The sequence below is a fragment of the Bos indicus genome, chromosome 19, assembly GCF_029378745.1.
Source record: "Bos indicus isolate NIAB-ARS_2022 breed Sahiwal x Tharparkar chromosome 19, NIAB-ARS_B.indTharparkar_mat_pri_1.0, whole genome shotgun sequence".
In the NCBI taxonomy this organism is placed as follows: domain Eukaryota; kingdom Metazoa; phylum Chordata; class Mammalia; order Artiodactyla; family Bovidae; genus Bos; species Bos indicus.
The window spans coordinates 28,106,118-28,112,117 of record NC_091778.1 but is presented as its reverse complement, the minus strand read 5'-3'; positions in this window follow the sequence as shown (position 1 = coordinate 28,112,117).

Below are 6,000 nucleotides of genomic sequence, written 5' to 3'. Positions count from 1 at the left end.
TTGGACTGCAAGGAGATCCAACCAGTCCATTCTAAAGGATATCAGTCCTGGGTGTTCTTTGGAAGGACTGATGCTAAAGCTGAAACTCCAATACTTTGGCCACTTCATGCGAAGAGTTGACTCATTGGAAAAGACTCTGATGCTGGGAGGGATTGAGGGAAGGAGGAGAAGGGAACGACAGAGGATGAGATGCCTGGATGGCATCACCGACTAGATGGACAAAGTTTGGGTAAACTCTGGGAGCTGGTGATGGACAGGGAGGCCTGGCATGCTGCAGTTCATGGGGTCGCAAAAAGTCGGACATGACTGAGCGACTGAACTGAACTGAACTGAACTGATGGCTAATATTGTACATCTTTTTATGTGCTTATTGTCCATCTGTATATCCTCTTTGACACAATGTCTCTTCATGTCTTTTGCCCATTTTCCAGTTGGATTTTCTTTCTTTTACTGTTGAGTCTTTAGAATTCTTTATTTATTCTAGATATCAGTCTTTAGTTGAAGATGTGGATTGCAAGAAGTTTCTCCAAATCTGTGGCTTGTTTATCCTTTTAACAAAATCTCACATCTTTTTTTTGGCTGCATAGGGTCTTAGTTGTGGCACGTGGGATCTAGTTCCCTGACCAGAGATCGAACCCAGGCCCCCTGTATTAGGAGTGCAGAGTCTTAGCCACTGGACCACCAGGTAGTTCCCAAAATCTCACTTCTGAAAAGACTAATGGGATAAATAAAAATTTGCCAAGCCCAATTAAGGAAATGAGAGACATGGCAAGGCCATTTGAAATAGGAAGTTAAGTAATGCTTTTCCTGTTTTGATAGAACTTTGGTTGAATTCTGCAAAGTGAGAATGATTGTTGACAAATGCTTCAATTAATACATTTAAAGCCGAGAAGAACTGAGGAATGGGGGAAATGGGGAGATATAGGTCAAAGGGCACAAACTTCCATGATAAGATTCACAAGTTTGGGGAATCTAATGTACAGCATGGCAATCATATCTAATGATATTATATTCATATACCTGAATGTTGCTAATAGAGGAGTTCTTAAATATTCTCACCACCAAAAAAAAAAGAAATGGTAAATATGAAATGAGCTGGAAGTGGTAGGTAATACTGTGGAGACAGTCATTTTACAACTTATAAATATATCAAATCAACACATTGTATGCCTTAAACTTACACAATGTTACATGTCAATTATATCTCCATAAACCTGGAGAAGAAACTCAGAGAGGAGCAGGAGACATGGAGTCAGGACTTACTGCTGCTGCTGCTAAGTTGCTTCAGTCGTGTCCGACTCTGTGCGACCCCATAGACGGCAGCCCAACAGGCTCCCCCGTCCCTGGGATTCTCCAGGCAAGAATACTGGAGTGGGTTGCCATTTCCTTCTCCAATGCATGAAAGTGAAAAGTGAAAGTGAAGTCGCTCTGTTGTGTCCAACTCTTAGCGACCCCATGGACTGCAGCCTACCAGGCTCCTCCATCCATGGGATTTTCCAGGCAAGAGTACTGGAGTGGGGTGCCATTGCCTTCTCCACAGGACATACTAAGAGGTGATAAAAAAGAAACCATTCTCCTTCCCAGACTCTGTAAGTGAAAAGTAGGGAGTCGAGATGATTTCGAGGGAATTCGTGCAAGTAGCCAGACAGTCATAAAGGGGAGAGGACCGCTTCTTCACCTCCTCTTAGCCCAATGTGCTCAGTTGCTTCAGTCATGTCCAACTCTTTGCAACCCCATGGATGGTAGCCTGTCAGGCTCCTTTGTCCATGGGATATTCCTGGCAAGAATACTGGAATGGATTGCCATTTCCTTCTCCAGGGGATCTTCCTAACCCAGAGTCTGAACCCAAGTCTCCTGCGTCTCCTGCACTGCAAACAGGTTCTTTACCACTGAGCCACCTGGGAAGCCCGTAGTTAAGCTGCAAACTTTGCTGGGATCCTGGAGTGCTATTTGAGGGAGGCAAGAAAATTGCAGGGAAGCTGTGGATGTGCTCTTATGAATTTCAAATTTCGGAGTAACAGCTCTGAGAAGTCCCGAGTAACAGCAATCTGGAATCCTAATTGGGAAAAGGTCCCGGGCAGTGCATCCACTCCATGGGTTGAGACTTCAGATTGCAGTTTCAGGGGCTCCCGCTTGTAATCCCAGGCCGCAAACTGATATCATCAGCAGTTTGCGCGCAAAAATGTAGTACTGGTTTCACTTTAACCTTGTTGCAATGCGGTGTGTTTTATCTTGTGAGTCTTAGGATTTCATTAAACCCTGAGCGGCTGGCCAGACTCCAGGAGCCCTAGAATTCCAAGACCCACTCCTTTTCTTATCTCAAGTGCCGTGCTTGAGGGCAGGCATGGAATCCAGGCAGTATTTGGACAGTGTCCAGGCAGATCAGAAGCAAGGTCAAGGGCCTGCTCTCTTGTTTCTGAAGCCTGGACAAGACTTCCTCCCTCTTAATTTGCCTAACATCGCAATATGTAGGGTCTTTAGTTGTGGCTGTCGAACTCTTAATTGTGCCACGTGGGATCTAGTTCCCTGATCAGGAATCATATTCATCCCCCCTGCATTGTGAGCAGAGTCTTAGCCACTGGACTACCAAGGAAGTCCCTATACTTAATCTTTTCTTACTCTAAAAAAATTAACTCCCACCTCAGATCAAAGAAAGAACATTATCTAGATAACTGAAAGTGTAACAAGAGGGAAAGGGGCAGGGCACAACTTTTGAAAGAATGACATAGACCAAGGACACAACATAAACTGATTAGAATCAAATGAGACCAAGATGGCAGATAAGACTAGACCTTGATCCTCAATCAGCAAGTGAAATGACACACTCAGAGGTCCCCTGACAGCTCCAAGCCACTGTTAAAAGACCAAGGAGTGGTCAGTGGCCCAAATCCTGGAAATCTCCACCCCTTCCCCAAAATAGTTGGAATAATCCTCCCACTCATTCAGTTCAATCACTCAGTCGTGTCCGACTCTCTGAGACCCCATGGACTGCAGCACGCCAAGCATCCCTGTCCATCACCAACTACTGGAGTTTACTCAAACTCACGTCCATCAAGTCGGTGATGCCATCCAACCATCTCATCCTCTGTGGTCCCCTTCTCCTCCCACCTTCAATCTTTCCCAGCATCAGGGTCTTTTCCAATGAGTCAGTTCTACGAATCAGGTGGCCAAAGTATTGGGATTTCAGCTTTAGCATCAGTCCTCCCAATGAATAGTCAGGACTGATTTCCTTATTGATTGACGCGGGCGCAGGAGGACCTAGAGGAGCTATCCCACGTAGAAGGTCAGGAAGGGTGCCGGTGAGGAGATACCCCTCGTCCAAGGTAAGGAGCAATGGCTGCGCTTTGCTGGAGCAGCCCTGAAGAGATACCCCACGCCCAAGGTAAGAGAAACCCAAGTAAGACGGTAGGTGTTGCAAGAGGGCATCAGAGGGCAAACACACTGAAACCATACTCACAGAAAACTAGTCAATCTAATCACACTAGGACCACAGCCTTGTCCAACTCAATGAAACTAAGCCATGCCCGTGGGGCAACCCAAGATGGGCGGGTCATGGTGGAGAGATCTGACAGAATGTGGTCCACTGGAGAAGGGAATGGCAAACCACTTCAGTATTCTTGCCTTGAGAACCCCATGAAGAGTATGAAAATCCAAAATGATAGGATACTGAAAGAAACTCCCAAGGTCAGTAGGTGCCCAATATGTTACTGGAGATGAGTGGAGAAATAACTCCAGAAAGAATGAAGGGATGGAGCAAAGCAAAAGAAAGCAAAAAGAATACCCAGCTGTGGATGTGACTGGTGATAGAAGCAAGGTCCGATGCTGTAAAGAGCAATATTGCATAGGAACCTGGAATGTCAGGTCCATGAATCAAGGCAAATTGGAAGTGGTCAAACAAGAGATGGCAAGAGTGAGTGTCGACATTCTAGGAATCAGCGAACTGAAATGGACTGGAATGGGTGAATTTAACTCAGATGACCATTATATCTACTACTGCGGGCAGGAATCCCTCAGAAGAAACGGAGTAGCCATCATGGTCAACAAAAGAGTCCGAAATGCAGAACTTGGATGCAATCTCAAAAATGACAGAATGATCTCTGTTCGTTTCCAAGGCAAACCATTCAGTATCACAGTAATCCAAGTCTATGCCCCAACCAGTAACACTGAAGAAGCTGAAGTTGAATGGTTCTATGAAGACCTACAAGACCTTTTAGAACTAACACCCAAAAAAGATGTCCTTTTCATTATAGGGGACTGGAATGCAAAAGTAGGAAGTCAACAAACACCTGAAGTAACAGGCAAATTTGGCCTTGGAATACGGAATGAAGCAGGGCAGAGACTAATAGAGTTTTGCCAAGAAAATGCACTGGTCATAACAAACACCCTCTTCCAACAACACAAGAGAAGACTCTACACATGGACATCACCAGATGGTCAATACTGAAATCAGATTGATTATTTTCTTTGCAGCCAAAGATGGAGAAGCTCTATATACAGTCAGCAAAAACAAGACCAGGAGCTGACTGTGGCTCAGACCATGAACTCCTTATTGCCAAATTCAGACTTAAATTGAAGAAAGTAGGGAAAACCACTAGACCATTCAGGTATGACCTAAATCAAATCCCTTATGATTCTACAGTGGAAGTGAGAAATAGATTTAAGGGCCTAGGTCTGATAGATAGAGTGCCTGATGAACTATGGACTAAGGTTCGTGACATTGTACAGGAGACAGGGATCAAGACCATCCCCATGGAAAAGAAATGCAAAAAGCAAAATGGCTGTCTGGGGAGGCCTTACAAATAGCTGTGAAAAGAAGAGAAGCGAAAAGCAAAGGAGAAAAGGAAAGATATAAACATCTGAATGCAGAGTTCCAAAGAATAGCAAGAAGAGATAAGAAAGCCTTCCTCAGCGATCAATGCAAAGAAATAGAGGAAAACAACAGAATGGGAAAGACTAGGGATCTCTTCAAGAAAATCAGAGATACCAAAGGCACATTTCATGCAAAGATGGGCTCGATAAAGGACAGAAATGGTATGGACCTAACAGAAGCAGAAGATACTAAGAAGAGGTGGCAAGAATACACAGAAGAACTGTACAAAAAAATCTTCATGACCCAGATAATCATGCTGGTGTGATCACTCTCCTAGAGCCAGACATCCTGGAATGTGAAGTCAAGTGGGCCTTAGAAAGCATCACTACAAACAAAGCTAGTGGAGGTGATGGAATTCCATTTGAGCTATTTCAAATCCTGGAAGATGATGCTGTGAAAGTGCTGCACTCAATATGCCAGCAAATTTGGAATACTCAGCAGTGGCCACAGGACTGGAAAAGGTCAGTTTTCATTCCAATCCCAAAGAAAGGCAATGCCAAAGAATGCTCAAACTACCACACAATTGCACTCATCTCACACGCTAGTAAAGTAATGCTCAAAATTCTCCAAGCCAGGCTTCAGCAATATGTGAACCGTGAACTTCCTGATGTTCAAGCTGGTTTTAGAGAAAGCAGAGGAACCAGAGATCAAATTGCCAACATCCGCTGGATCACGGAAAAAGCAAGAGAGTTCCAGAAAAGCATCTATTTCTGCTTTATTGACTATGCCAAAGCCTTTGACTGTGTGGATCACAATCAACTGTGGAAAATTCTGAAAGAGATGGGAATACCAGACCACCTGATCTGCCTCTTGAGAAATTTGTATGCAGGTCAGGAAGCAACAGTTAGAACTGGACATGGAACAACAGACTGGTTCCAAATAGGAAAAGGAGTACATCAAGGCTGTATATTGTCACCCTGTTTATTTAACTTATATGCAGAGTACATCATGAGAAACGCTGGACTGGAAGAAATACAAGCTGGAATCAAGATTGCCTGGAGAAATCTCAATAACCTCAGACATGCAGATGACACCACCCTTATGGCAGAAAGTGAAGAGGAACTAAAAAGCCTGGAAGTGGAGAGTGAAAAAGTTGGCTTAAAGCTCAACATTCAGAAAACGAAGATCAT